A 16,532-nucleotide genomic window follows, 5' to 3' on the forward strand; every position below is an offset into this window, starting at 1 on the left:
TCAGGTGCTAAATGGTGGTATAGATAACCCATTTAGTCTTGAACGAATTTCTTTTAAAATTCCTCCAAAGTTCATTTATAGTGTAGCGGCTCCTTCTGGGTTGGGACTACGTCGGGGTCGTGATTTCCTTGCCGTCCAGCAAGGTGTAAGAACTGTGTCTGGCCGTAACGCCCCCTTGGTGCGCTCGGTAAAATTGGTAAACGACTTGCTCGCTCTGCTACCCGAGACAGATTTATTTAATACGTCCTTAAATACGTATAAATCGAATGTTTTTAAATTCTTAAGTCGATAATAAATGAAAATTGTAAACTTATCCTATTTTAATATTTTATTTTAAACTAAACATGTAATGCTTTGGGTTTTACACCTGTTAATTACTTGTTGTTATGAAAAAAAAAAAAAAAAAAAAAAAAAAACTGGAACGCGGACGATAAGCTCCAATAAAGAAACGAGTCGATTTTATTTTACCTTGATTTAAAAAAAAACATTGTCCTATCCAATAATAATAATTGGTTTACACTTTAACTACGATGTCTTCTCCTTTTCAATTCATTCACAATTATAGAGACATTCACGTGAATAATTTTACCTTTACAAAGAGAAATAATGTCTAGCCATTTAATTTTACTCAGTATTTTGTATTCAAGTAGCCGTATTCAACACAGCACCAGGAGCAAGAGATTAAATATTAAGAGTCCATAATAATAGCTCTGTAAAAATTTGTTGCGCAATTTATAACTTCTCAAAAACTTTTCGCAACTTTGTCGCTTGGAATATTTGCGTCAGTCTTTAATTAATACCCTGCGATGTTGGCCTCTAAAAATATTTATCCCTTAACAACCAGTCTTTCAAAGAACCGACAACTCTACAAGTCAAATATTCTCGCACCTAGCCCTTTATCGACCCAGAAACCCATTACCGTAATAAAATAATCCTAGGGGACTGTGAACGCCGACCGAAGTTCTCTTATTGGCGTTTAATCCACATGTCATAATTTTTAAAAAAATATTTTCATATAACGAAGTAGGTATAAACAAGGGTTTACGATGAAGATGTCGTTTAAAAATATTATGCTGATACATTCGCAATTTGTTGTCGTTTTTGCTCAATATTAACATATTTTGTGAAGCCTACTACTACGTACCATGCGGTACAAACTATATCTATCTGCATAGTTAGTATAACTATAGGTCTAACCTATAAATTTACTAGAAAGTTTTATAGGATAACGCCAATCTGTGAAAAATATTTGGAGGAAGAATGTGTGTTTTTTTTTATTACTTCAGTATTACATTCTCTTCTTTCACAGTAGAGAAATCTCTATGTATCTTTACTTCTTTCAGAGATAACGATCCTTCCCATTTTTCATTTTTTTCCTTCTCCTTTGAAATGAATAAGATTTATCTTGTTGTTTGTGAATCACCATTAAAATATCGTTCATTTTTTTATAAAAAAATATTCAGGTATAAATTTCTTATCCTAAAATTAAAGTCTCCTTAAATTCTGTTTTTATTATCAAGTTTTATTCGTACTTGAATACCTTATACTCACCTAGAATATAATCGCATACTATTGAAAGGTTTATATTATTATGAAACAAGGAGTCTCCTGTAGGTACCTATAATTAATTATAAACTAAAATTCGTCGAGCCTAATGGAAATGAAATGCATAAATAAATTATAACTGACTTAGTCGACATCGCTTAACTTTGAAGGCTTGTTGAAAGTAAAAGAAATTAATGATTAAATACTCAAAGATCCAAAAAGTAATTGATATTCCGAACTTGTACCTATAAAGTATAAAATGTTGTTATAGAATTATAATTGTTTTATTCGATTAAACATTCATTGAGCTGTAAATAATAAGTTAACTTAATTAACAAGATCGGAAATTTAATAAAAGATAAACGAGAAGCATTAGTCATTAAATGGCTGTGGGTGGTAAATCGATTGGCAGGTATCATCTCGGTTAGAAATCATTATACTTAATCAAAAACCAACTGAATAGCTGTAACTAAAAGCTATGCTATCATAGGTAGTTACTGCAGGACTTGGTCGCCTGAAATAAAAGTTTGAATGAGAACTGTTATAGGACACAGACTTCTTTTTAAAATATCCTTATCACTATAGCGCTTATATCACTTCATTATAGCACTTATAGCTAAACAATGTTTAAACTAACAACTAAATACATATCATAGAACTAAGTTCTTCTTCTTCTTTGTCGATTCACTCTTGTCAGAGCGGTCGTGGTCACGTTGAGACGTCCACATCGGTGGTAGAGGCGGACACAGCTTTCCGCACGATCTCCCGCCATCTCTTCCTGTTATTAGACTGTCTGGCGCAGTCAGATACGCGAATTCCTACAGCAGATTTCACTTGGTCGGTCCAGCGCATTGGTGACCTGCCGCGCAGAACTAAGTACCCTCATGATATTCACGACCTGTAATAATCAACCTACACAGATCTAAACCTCATAGGATGTCTGTCTCAGAGGTAATTAATGGACTAGTGATGATTATCTTAGCTGTGATAATAGGAGCCTTATGGCCAGTTTCAAACTTAATATTATATTTCCTGTAGCTAATTTCATCAAATAATGTATAAAAATAACAAAGTGTTTATGTTTTGGACATTATCAGCAATTGGTGATACGGGCCCATTATTTCATGAATGTTATGTAAAGAGCAAAGAAAAGTCCGAAGTAAAAGGCTAGAGAATCTTTTAACTTCATAGCATGAACGTACTTAATATAAAAAGAGTAGGTACGTAAGGTATAGGTATAATACTGATAGAACTAGCAAGAGCTTTATGAGAACTTTTGTACTAGATAAACATTACTTTAATACATCTATGAAATATTAGAAGTTTCTAGGAATTAAAATCACAACGCGTACTTCCGATAGAACCCAAACACTACAGGTGCAGAAAAGGGCGATGACCCTTTGAAGTGCGCTCGCTCAATAACTCGACCCATTTTCCCTTGATTTAGGCGTATTTCCTTCACCTATTGTTTATATTCTGTAAGAACACTGAACATGTGGTTTTCTTCCTATCCATCTGCTATCTGATTGAATGGAAATAATTTGCCAATTTCTTAATCATTTTAATGTTGAATTATGTACGATTATAAATAAACATACTATGTGATGCTTTTTTTCACTTCAATATTATAAAATACCAGCTTTCCACCTGCGACTTCGCCTGCTGTGAATCTGTGATATGTGTATGTGCGCGAGTTCAAAAGAAAACTCGCATAAAGCCCAATCCCGTAGCATTTCTGGGATAAAACTATTCTATGTGCTTTCTCAGGTCTCAAACCATACAAAATTTCATTCAAAACGGTACAGTAGTTAAAATGGGAACAAGAGACAGACAGAGTTACATTCATACTTATTAATACTATTATTACTTAGTAGGGATATAAACTTGACTATTAAAATTACTTCAGTTAAACTGAAAACGACCATCATCAGAATATTGATGAAAGGATTCGCCCTTTTTAACGACATCATATTTCTCAACGATATTTTCTATTATTCAAGCGGAGATTTTTCTTGCCCACATTTTCCTCGTCAATTAGCGTTATCGCTACAATTTGACACCCTAAATACTCGGTGAAACAAAATTGTCACGTTTAAATAATACGGCTTCTACCCATTTTACTCGCGCTCGCGAACCCCATTTAAAATATTGTTGACAGCTTTTCATATCACACAACACCATGAAATTAAACCCAACATAAACAATAAATTATTGCATAACAATCCAACATCAACATGCACAATTTATAACACAATTATTATAATTCACATAATATCAGCGCTACATAATATGCCATAACCACAACCCCTTTTTAATTTCAAATCTCGAAAAACGCGTGTTCCAAAAATCAAGATCTTTCCTGTTTTATATCCTCGTTGAAACATAAAATCACTCCGCACCATTTCACTTCGATTATCTAAATCATCATTTCTCAACCGTATCCGCAAGTAATAAAAAGAGGTCGCACTTAATGTGTTTTATTTATCCTGAAGGAATTACTTTTCAGTCGATTTATCCTGTTTCATTATAAAAGCATTATTATGCTTTGACCGATGTGATGAAAGGGTGAAAAACTAATTTAATGAAGTAAGTAAAAGATATAGTACGCACAAAAGCTATCAAAACGTATATATACAGCTTTTTACAACTCCCTAGTAAGTAGTAATAAACATTTTATACAGAAAAATAGCGACGAGATTTGCTATGAGGCATAAACTTTTACTGTATTATACTATATGAATTATACATTTATCAGGGAAATAAAAATATAATATTAGATGAGGCTTCATATGATTAAAACAAAAGCCCATCAATTACGTGATCTAAAGAAGATCTAATCGAAAAGAATACAAGCCATATTATCTCAAATCTTTAATATAATTGCAAAGAAAAAGTTGTGTGCTCTACTTTATGTTGTGTACGAGATCGATACATATAAGCGATACTGTTAATGGAAGTACTTAAACCTTAATTAAACCGACGGAACAGCATTGTTTTTATACTAAAAGTGTAAAACGCACGAATGCAGTAGGCTTGGCGAAAATTGCACTGACGCAAATTGACATTAATTACCCTCCATGCAACATTATAAAGTGCATTTTTAGTAGATACCTATATAGAATATGATATTTTATATATTTTAACAAAAAAATAAATAATAAAAAAAAAACAAAAATACGCATTATAATATATCACATTCATTGGTTAAAATTCAAAACGATTGCTAAATTCCTAATGGATGACTATTCAAAATTCGAGGACCAAGCATTCTACACGATTAAGTTTTTGAAATTCCACATAAGCAGTAAAATTTATGGCTTCATAAATATTTTCTTAAAAATATTACCTACAAATATTCTTCATTTTCTAGACATCAAAAAATTGGATAATACTTAAAATTTTTTGCATATTATACTAGATATATTAAATACCCTTGACTTGTAAAAGAAAGAAAGGAGAGATAAACTCTCTTATTTATTTTATCAACTTAACTCTTTTTAACTGATCAACTAAAAAAAATTAACAACTAAGTGAATGTTTTCAATCTTGCGGATTATTTAAAAAATGAGTTTCTTTCATTATTCAAACTTTCCTTTTGTGTAAGAAAATATTAATTTCGGGAGAGCTTAAGATATTTTAATAGATACATTTTATAAACATAAACAATGCAGTAAAATAACAAGCAAGCGTAAGTTATAGAATAATAACATCGTTTACTTTTATATAGCAGATCTTTTTCTCAAAGGATGCATTGCATTGCATACGGATGTGACACTTGACTGGCCCTAGATTTATGGAAGTTTTATACGTGAGATTTATTCATACAAGCATCTAAAGCCATTATCTAAATAAAACAGATAGTATTTATCACAAGTTAGAAATACAAATATACGAGTACACTAGCAATACCTACTTTTTTAAACTAAAATACGAAATCTACAGGTAATGGTAAAACCGCGCGAATAATGGGCAAAGGCTTTTGCTGGGGCGAACGACCTCATCCCAAAGATCGCAATATATTATCATTTAAGCAACACGCATAGTTCCTGTAAGTTAGATAAGTCCTCGCTTATCTAACTTACAGGAACTATGTGTGTGTACCACCGGTAATACATAGCCAAAACATACGTAAATAATTATGCAACTCCATAAAAAGTGTAAGATATAAAAAATACGTCTGCCACAAATATACCAATAATCTCCAATATATTATATGAATATATAAATATAAATAGTCTGTATGATATTACGTTGCAACAAAAATAAATAATCTGAAAGATCGCTCCTACAATTGCAATTCTTGCCAGTCGGTGAGATACGTGTGGAAAATATGATTAGTCATTTGTAAACCTTGGGAGTGCTATAATTGAAGAAGGTTTTCTTGACGTGTGGGTGGAAAGCTTTAGAAGAAAATATCGCTACTCTTTCTCTAGCTTTAAGCTTAAGGCAATCTATAGACTGTTAGTTTTAGTCTTATGTGGTGGTACTCAACAGTTAACACTAACGAGATAGTTATTTAGATTAATGGATTTTAAAAGAGAATTCAAATTATATGAATAAAAAAACCTTTGTAATATGCTAAATATATAATGAATACGGTTCCTAAAATACGCAATCTTTTGTATATATGTATATTGTATTTCTTGTGATATTTTTGGTACGGCATCATGACTTTTTAAATAAAAAGCCATACAGACATCCGCAAAGAGGTGGATTTAATTAAGTGATTGTGCCATTTATCCAGAAGCAATTTATGCATAAACGTGTCCTCTCTAATGAGAAAATATTACCATAGAAACTTATCCATTTTGTTCTTATACACGACATTTTAATTAGTTTTTCTCCCCAGTACCGACTTGAGCCGTGACGACGTGACGTTTCAAAAGCAACCATTACAAAACACGTCCAAGTTTGATTTTATGTTTGTATTAAATCAAAATTAGTGCTGAAGTACTTATTGTTACAATGAAAAGTTTTAATAAACCGGGATTATGTTATCAGATACACAAGAGCTAACGACACCAATAACGTGTTCCGATAATACTTCCAAAATTGCTTTCCAACTTTCTCTTTATAAGAAAAGTTTAGTCGAAGTTGTTTATTTTTTACACTCAATTTCTCTTCATAAATGTTACAAAATAGAGTTAAATTAACAACATCTTAAAGTGCTTTGTGGGCCATTTCTAGGGCTTAAAACTTTTTCGCTCTGACTTCGCTATTTTCATATTCATCATCAATTCATGTAATATTATAACAATATAACCCAATTTATTTTTAAACACTGTACGATAAATTGAAATTTAAATTTGGTTTTCAAGAATATCGTTTCCTTTATACATTAGGTATATGCACTCGCCATCATCATCAAAAATATTCTACCTATTATCACAAAAACTTTTATCAGTCTAAGATTTATTAATTTTAATATATGTAGGTATAAGGTTACACAGTACACACTCAGTTCGAATTATTACTTGATAAACTAAATTCAAAATTACTGAATATGACTACTCATATATTTATTGTCATAGCTATTGAGATTAACGGTTTTACATAAAACAGGAATTGATATTGAAAAAAAATATACGTTCATATACGTTCGTTAAATCTTTTACGTAAGAAAATAACCCTAAGCATTTCATAAAAGTGATTGTCTCCGTTTCGTAATAAATATACGTACCTAGTCAAAGAAAGTATCATGAACTAATAAAGAAAACTAATAAAGTAATTATATAAATGGACTAAGTTTTTCTCATACTGAATTGTATATCGTATCTAAGAATAATTTATATGTTATTTATTTATTATAGGATAGGTAGGTAGTAGAGATATATATTTTTCAAGTTTTACTTTTTCCATAAATTATTATCAATCACTCAATATTCACCGTGATATTTATTGATTTTTTTAACGTAAATATACAATAACATTTTCTTGTGAATACGAAAATACAACAGTTTATGGTGAATATTGCGAATGTCTTTTAATTGTGTTTATCTTTGATCGATCGATGAAAACCCTTAACTTTTATCAAACATTTTTCACGTGTTTTTGTTGGCATTTACCTACAACAATATAATATTTCGTTTAAAAATCTTATTAACTTTCGAAGTCTTTAAAAGGAGATTATACAAGAGTTAGCTTACTGAACGTGCTTCTCGGTTGGTCGGAGGAGATTCAATAAATTAGAATACCGCATATAGGTTAAAATAATCCCACTATAATTAATTCTAACATTCTAAGCTAATACATCCTACAATGAATCGTGAAAACTAAGGAATAATACGATGACTAGCCTCTAGGTCGTTGTTATATTTCGTAGTGTGTTCTCTGAAGTAAAGTGTAGATAAAACGAATTTGAGTATAAAACATCTATTTAACTTAAATGAATAGATAATTTAATTATTATTTGAAACAGAATATCTCGGATATTTAAAACTCTAATTTCTCAAATAAAATCACAATTCAGCGATTCGAAATTTGTTTTAAATTCCAAGAATGCTGTTTTTAAATAGGTTTCACAGTTCGCCTCTTCTCTTGTGTGTTACTATTAGAAAAGAACATATTATAAATAAGCCATCATGAGTAAAATTCAATATTACTTTAGAATTTAGATATTGAATTCCGCTTTTATTTATAAATAAAGGAATTTAAAATTACCAGGGGCACTAATAATTTTAACATTCTGTTAAGGGCATAACAGTAAGGGCTCAAGAGGAGTTTAATGAAAATATACTAATTGTTATCTTTAATTATTCTGTCTCCAATAGTCGGAGTAAGCCAAATATTTAATCTATAGAATGCCCGCATCCAATATACTTATTGAACAAAAAAATTCAATTTCACCATTTCATCTTTAGTGATAAAAACCCTGAAAATCTTGAAAGGAACTACCACAATAATATGAAATACTCTACGTATTATAATATGTTAAATGACATTCAGTTACTTAGTTTTATATTGGAGTCCCAGTAATAATAATTGTCGTGCAAATGTTTTATATGTAATTCTTTACTAATATTATAAATGCGAAAGTAACTCTGTCTGTCTGTTACTCAATCACGCCTAAACTATTGACCTAAATTTTGATGAAATTTGGTATGGAGATATTTTGATACCCTAGAAAGGACATACGCTACTTTTTATCCATCCCGGAAAAATGACGCAATCCCGGAAATCCTACGGGAACGGGAACTATGCGGGTTTTTCTTTGACTGCGCGGGCGAAGCCGCGGGCGGAAACCTAGTATGTAATAATTATGAATTGATAAACTCGTCCCTTTGAATTCGATGGAATCATTTAATAAATGGAGTGGGTCAACGCTCCATCGATCTTTGTTGTTGTAAATAGGAATCAATAGAATGGAAAATTGAGACAATTTTAAATAGTTAACAACACTTGATATAATTGTTCTCTTTTAATGAATATATAATGATTTGAGCCACTCATTATGTAATATCAAATATTTAATGGAAAACTAACATTCAATCATTCTTAGGCATTCATTTATAATTTTTTAATTGCTGAACTCGCATTGTTTAATATTTAAGTTTAATTTGGTAGTTCCCTCCCTCATTCATCCCTTTTGTTAGAAACCTGAAATTTTAACATTACATAAAATTATGTATTCTTAAATAATTATACAATTTCCTATATAACTAAAGTATAACATTGTATAAAAGCAACAGTTCGCATTTGGTTTCGCACGTTAGATCGCGTGTGTCAATTCCAAGTTTTTATTTAAACAGAGTATATAAATATATGTGCGTGTTTCGATAAAATTAACTTCAAGCGTTTAAAGTTTAAATAAATATGGTTAATAAATCTTACACATACTATTTTAAGCGTTTCTATTAAAAGACTTTTAAAGAAGTTCGTAACATTATATTCCTTATTAAAACTATAAGTTAGCACAGGCTATGCCTAGCAAGAGAGCCAGAGCCTCATATCTAATAATGTACAATCAAAAGGTGAAATACCTAAATAATTATAATCTATTTTATTTATTTATTTATTTCAGTTTGATTACTCTATTTTATTTTCTATGCGTGTAAATATAAATTACATTATATAAATATATACGTATATTTCTAACAAGTAACTCCTACTACCGAAATCTCTCTATTCCTGGTTTTTTGTATAGGCATTTGCAAAACCACTTGTAGCAATTTATTTTTTTACTGTATAACTATAATGTGGACATCATTGTAAAATGAGCAAGCATATTTATTATAAGTAACTAGCTTACCGACCGCGGCTTCGCCCGCTTTCTCTAAAACGATTTGAGATTTAAACTATCCTATCTCTCAAGTTGGATCGAACTGCACATGGTGTGCGAATTTTATTATAATCGGTTAAGTGGTTTAGGAGTCCATTGAGGACAAACATTGTGACACGAGATTTATATATATTAAGAAGATATATGCAAAGGGATTTCTACGTCCACATTGTGTTATGGGGTCAAAGATCGAACCCATGTCCCTGTGCTCTATATACTTTGATCCCGTCTGTATACAAACCATAAAGCCTCAATTTGTACTATTATAACTACAAGAATTTTTGTTAATTGATTATATCATTTGGAGGTTTAAATATGAAGCTTCAGGTAGGTATTGTAGAATATCTTACCAAAATCGGTCTGTATTATAGTCGAAATAATCAAAACATAATGGAAGCAATAACATGGAAGTATTTATTCAGTTTCTCAGAAATGTTGCTGGAATGATATATCTTTAAAAAATAATGATAATTTCCAAGAGTATAGGTATTACACACGTGAGAGGTCTCTATAATATACTTAGATATTAAATCTTGGAATAATTGCTTATAAACGTTTCATTCACCTTCACTCTCTCGTTCAAAGACTTCTTATTTTAATAAACAAAGTAAAAGGTATCACTTTCTGTAGCCATGCAAATTGTGTTCTCGGTTTAATCATGGGAAGCGCATCGTTTGGATAAACTCTGTCCGTTTAATCAAAAGGATAACCCCCAAACTCATCCGTCATGTGACGATACAAATTACTAGTAGGTAATTGATAGTCCATCCCATTGAAGGATTGAGGCTATTGAAGTAAAATTATACAATGAAATCGGGTCGTGCAATGAACAGAACGAATGTCTATTCTTAACGTCGATATCTGAATTTCTATACTATGCATTGAGTGAGACACATTATGAAGAAATTATCCCGATAATAATTCCTACATCCTTTGTTGTGTGAACTCCGCCGTTCGAGAAAATACAAAGCTTTTCGTTGCCAACACAATACCAAAAATATTATTACATTTCAAAAGGATTCGTATGGATCCACTTACATGTATTAAATTGTTCACTTTCCGCCTTATAAATGGTTAAGTATAGACCGCATAGGTAACCTGTTATTATTATATTGAAAACACATTAAATTGCTTTTTAAAAGGAACTTCACATTTATTGAACTGGTATCTATTTCCTTGTTATATTTAAATATCACTTATGATTTCCTATAAAATACTGAAAAGTGTAGTATTTATATCTTCACTTTTAATTAAAATTTCATATAAAAACGTTTTTGGGTAGTCTTTCAAAATATTCTTTCGAAATTTTACATCCCGACAACTTATCAAGGATATTAATTTTAGATTTTAAAGTTCGATAGTAACTCAAGACGCTGTGGAATGTTTAATAAAATCATATCTTTGCTATCCTATTAGCAGTAACCGAAAGCCAATGAAATATATTGCGAGTTGCGAGGAAATTTCCAGAACCTTATCCGCGCGTGACTTGAAAATTCGGAAGCGTTAAAATATAATCATAAGGTAAAGACACCGAGATTGTCACGTCAACCTCGCAACAATTGCAAATTTAAAAATAAACGTCCCATGTTCAGAGAGCATGCATTAACACGTTCACTGCGGCACAGAAATATCTGTACTTTCCATTACTGCGTTACGGGTTGTTTTAAACCTTGTCCTATACCAGATATTGTGGCGGCACGAGGCATATTAAACCCCACCGCCCGTAGGAGACCAAAATCGTTTTTTTGGCGCCAAATAAGACAAAGTGTGCGGCTTTTGTCGTGATTATTATTAACAATGAGTTCCTTAACCTAAATCTAGCGTCGCCCGTGGTTAGATTAGTTAGTTTAGATTCTAGAGGTAAAATAAAATGTGGGGTCTGATGTACCCCATACCGCACTGAACAATAGCAGTTTTTCATATAATTTAGTGATGGGAAAAGAAATATCGATTTTATTTAATTGTATTTATTTATCAAACTTATGGATGTTTTTCATTAAAACAGGCCAAACAATAATAGTTGATTCAATGAACAAACACACTAATAGTAATCATGATTATCAACCTATTTGAAGAAAGTTACTCAACATGTCACATTCACGATTCTATTAACGATATTTATTATAACGAGTAATTAGGATGTTTGAAAATTACCTATATCCACATTCAAGTCCTTCTTTGTAAAAGCTTCAATAAGTTGTTCCACAAATAGTCTCGAATGCGTTACACAACACTAACCGCGTGAAGCTAGCTTAGGGTGCGGTACGAGGTGCGTGGTGGTACGAGGTGTTCGCAACCTCGTTCCGCACTGTGTTAGAATTTTTATTTTTTCAGTGCGGCACGAGGTCTAAGAAACCCGGTATTAAGGTCGGTATACCATTGAACTAGGAATCAATAGCACATCTCAGATATATAGATATCACTTTCCTACACTGAACCAGATGGAAGTTATGCCTCCCGCACGACAGAGAAGTTTAAGTTTTTTCCTACCGCTATAACGACGAGACACGGACAGGGTGTTTCAAGCCCTGTTTCGCAGCTAACGTGTTAATAATATATATGCTCCCATTCAATAGCTGCAAATATACCAATTTACATACATAAATTGTAACTACGTGTCCTTTGCTAAACTGCTACTACTTATAAGTTTGACGTGGATGTTAATTCTTGCAGCTGTAACAATTTATTCCGATTTTATATAGAACACCGATAGTGCGATAGAGATTCGACGAACATTGTAAAAATTTACTTACAATTCCACTACCACACACATTGAAATTGCGTTTGTAAAATACTTACATTTTAGACTGAAATGTATTATTACCTAAATGTTTTTATTTACAAAATATTAAGAAAACATTAGAAAATAAGTATGTAGACTTATTGATTTCGTCTTATCTTTCACATAAACACCCTTTCCAGAATTGACTTTTCCTTATGCTGAGTAATGTGAGTAATGGTGAGTAAATACGTGTTATAATGATTTCGAAATAGCTTTTGATATATTGGAAATATGCTGACGAGTTAAAAGCAAAATGTATCTCGGAATATTAAAACAGATGGATAGAGACCATTAAATTTTCCAACGCTGAAACTTCATTTTTTTACAGTGAAAAATCTTTGAATCAAAATTTATTTCTCTTCTTTCTTCAGTTGGTGTGATTGATTGCATACTCTGTTTGCACGTGGAATACAATTTAAAAACAGACAAAATTATTTCTTAATACATGTGAATATCTAGGTATCTAAGCATAATTTTACAATTTTATTAGTGTAAAAACATCGCGAAGGGCAATAGTGGGTATATGATCGCAATAACTTAGTAGACGCCACCTTCGGCGTGCCCCAGGGATCCCATATATTAACTTTTTAATATAAGTATTCCCGTTCGACATAACAAAAACTGAAATCTAAGATTTGAAATTCCTATTACAAATCGATAGAGAATGTGTATTATAAGTGGTTCACTGAGGAACTAAACACATTTTATGAATTGATCATCAAAATTTTATAAATAATTCTTTAATACATGTGAATATCAACCGAATTCAAAAACCCAAACTGATTGGGATTACTTACTATATTTTGGTAGGTATTGTATCACAATTCACAACATTGCTAAGTTTTTATTTCGGTTCAACCCAAATAGTATTTTTAAAATTATTATATTTAAACTCTACTTCAAAATTCAATGCAGAAAAACTACAATACAGAAACAATTTTAGGTTGTTATAATTAATTTAAGACATATTTCTTGAAGCCAAATAAATATTTTATCAACTCTATAGAATTATTGAATATATTTAAAATTCAAATTAGTAAATAATCACTAAGTATATTATTATACATTAAATAAACTTTCAGTAGAAGTAATTTTATTATATTCGTTTCCTACGAATTCTAATTTCCTCTTTCACACTAGTAAATAATAATATAAAAAATCCAAAACTTCACTAACAATAAATAACATTTATAACAATCGGAATCGTTATAGCAATAAACAACATTTAATGTTAATATTTACCGTATTCGATACATCAATAGATTAAAACGCCTCTCATGAAACATCGCTATAATAAGTCGCTGAAACTTTCCAAGATATAAAATTATTGGATATAAACTTACTTTATATATTGTGAGAATATCTTTAAAACTCTAAAACGGAAATATTTTATTACAAATTGTATTACTTATTTGTTCAAATTGTACAAAAAGTGTACAAATCGTATTGACATTGGTTAAAATATGTTTATTTTCGGAAAAAACAGAATAGCCTTACATTTTTGCACTTACACTTATAACGTTACTGATATAATGGAAAATAAATGGATTGAAATAACAAACTCCCTAAATAATGGACATGTTTATTCGTCACATATAGTTTATTCATAAATGTTAGTAAGAACCTAGAAATTCATGGATCTATTAGATTAGGAATTTTGCAAGAGTCACTGTGCAATATCTTCATATTATTAGTATTTATGTCTCCATTGTTTTAAAACAAGTCGGATATATTTGTTTAATAACTGAGAGCTGATTCCCTGCAGCGCAGCTTTGTGATTATCCTATTGTACTCAAAAAGTCTACAACTTCTACACGAAATATATAGTCCTCAAATAAATCATCTTTAGTAAGCCATTTTTTGTTCCTAGAGCTGGAGAAATAGATTCTGATAATATAATGTAAAAATGTACCAAATGTCACAATATCCATCGTCGAGTTGTTACTGCAGTAAAATGGTTGTAACACAAGTTCTTAATTATATTTTTGTTTACCAAAGACATATTTAGTAGTTTAAAAATAACTGAATAGTTACTCTTCCAGTATTCTTAGATAAAAATGAAATTTCATTTTCATCATATTTTATCAACTGTTAAACAAATAACAAATATTGCGAGCAAATACATAGATATCACTATTTGAACCTTGTCTAGAGGTTATTTTTGCTGTTGCTGTAGTCATATAAAAATAGATTAGATTTTAAAATTAAACGTTTTTAAAAGAAGTAAACAAGTTGTCAATTTTTTAGAAAAGCAAATATTGAATAGATGAAGTTTAAACGCATTTCGTAATTGTAGAATTTTTATTCGCGCTATTTTCCGATGAAAAATTTGAAACTAGATGAAACGTAAATCAATTTTTGTTTACACGAGAATGATTTATACCAACCGATACATATGACACATAGACGAGAATGGCACCATGAAAACGTAACGTGTCCATTCAAATTCAAATTTAAGAATATTTTATCCCACCAAAAACATTTTCATGTAAAATGTTACCAAGACGAGCCCATATGACTCGCACGGTGAAAAAGTTATCAGATCTCATGTAGAGCCAAGCTTCTAACACTACACGCCCTAACTCTACAAGGCCTAACTTCACAAACTCTACACCTTAGTCAAAATATGTGGCTTGGCCATTTCGCTACATTCACATCGGCGTAAGGTGAAAAATTAATTCACTGTTCATTACTTTTGTGTTATACAATAGTTCTTGTAGTAACGAACGGCCAAGCCACATATTTTGACTAAGGTGTAGAGTTTGTGAAGTTAGGCCTTATAGAGTTAGGGCGTGTAGTGTTAGAAGCTTGGCTCTACATGAGATCTGATAACTTTTTCACCGTGCGAGTCATATGGGCTCGTCTTGGTAACATTTTACATGAAAATGTTTTTGGTGGGATTTCATTTCTTTTTGTAAGTTGTTTGTAACAAAATTTTATAAGTCGATTAAATTTTTTTTTAACAAGGAGTACCTATAGATATATTATATATCTAGGGGAACCAAGTTTTAGATTATTAGATTAGACCTCTAGCGTCATCAAAATTTAATTTAAAATTACAGGTCTCATACAAACTCCCATCCCCTAGTTTAAGGGGTTGGGGGATGAAAGTTACAAGTTTTATAATTTTTTTGTTGTTTGTGTGCTAATACTAGCTTACATACAAAATTTCAGCTTTCTAGGACATTAGGAAATACCTTAAGAATTTTGATGATCATCAGTGAGTCAGTGACGAAATTAGCGTTTTTTAGATATAAATAAAATCTGAAGTATAAAAGCTAATGTAATTAAAACTTAATATATTCAATAAGTCCGCTATTGACAATATATCCTGAAAATTTTGTTGATCTAGCATAATCCAAACCCAAGTTATGAGGGTTCAAAAAAACGTCGAAGCGCTTCGAGAAAAGGTAGGTAGTGCCCGTCCGCTTCTCTTTCGCTTGGCTCGTCTTGGCGGGGGCACTACCGTGCCCCCAGATGTCTTTTTTAAACAGCCGTGTCTTATAGACCAGAAATGCAATACTTTAGATAATATCTGTAGACGACGCGTTTATTGTATCAATTGCCTTGACCCTAAAACGTTTATTAGGTGAGTGTGACAACACCGTATGGAGTATGTAAATAGCTTTATGTACCTAATTTACGTCATTTTTCCAATCAGACTTTACCAAATATACATCTGATAAACCTAATTAAATTGATATCAGTACGAATTGTAATAATTATGATGCTTCTAAGTTTTAATTAATTGGAAATAATCATCATTGTGCATTATGCTTTATATAGCATACAATTTACAAATGAGTTTTAAGTGTATTTGAAATCAATATTTCCCTATCTACGTATTTCGTTTCTGCAAATTATATAATATTCAAACACTCGATCTATTTCATTAATTTTCTTTGACCTTATGTTCCGTTCCTACCT

At 31.1% G+C, this 16,532-nt stretch overlaps 1 protein-coding gene across 1 annotated transcript in view; it reads right to left on the bottom strand.

The window, feature by feature from the left end:
• LOC123692597 overlaps positions 1-16,532 on the bottom strand; it is a 65,632-nt gene that overhangs the window by 34,080 nt on the left and 15,020 nt on the right. The gene's annotated exons all lie outside the window — the stretch shown is intronic.

Source organism: Colias croceus, chromosome 6 (assembly GCF_905220415.1).
Source record: "Colias croceus chromosome 6, ilColCroc2.1".
Lineage (NCBI taxonomy): Eukaryota > Metazoa > Arthropoda > Insecta > Lepidoptera > Pieridae > Colias > Colias croceus.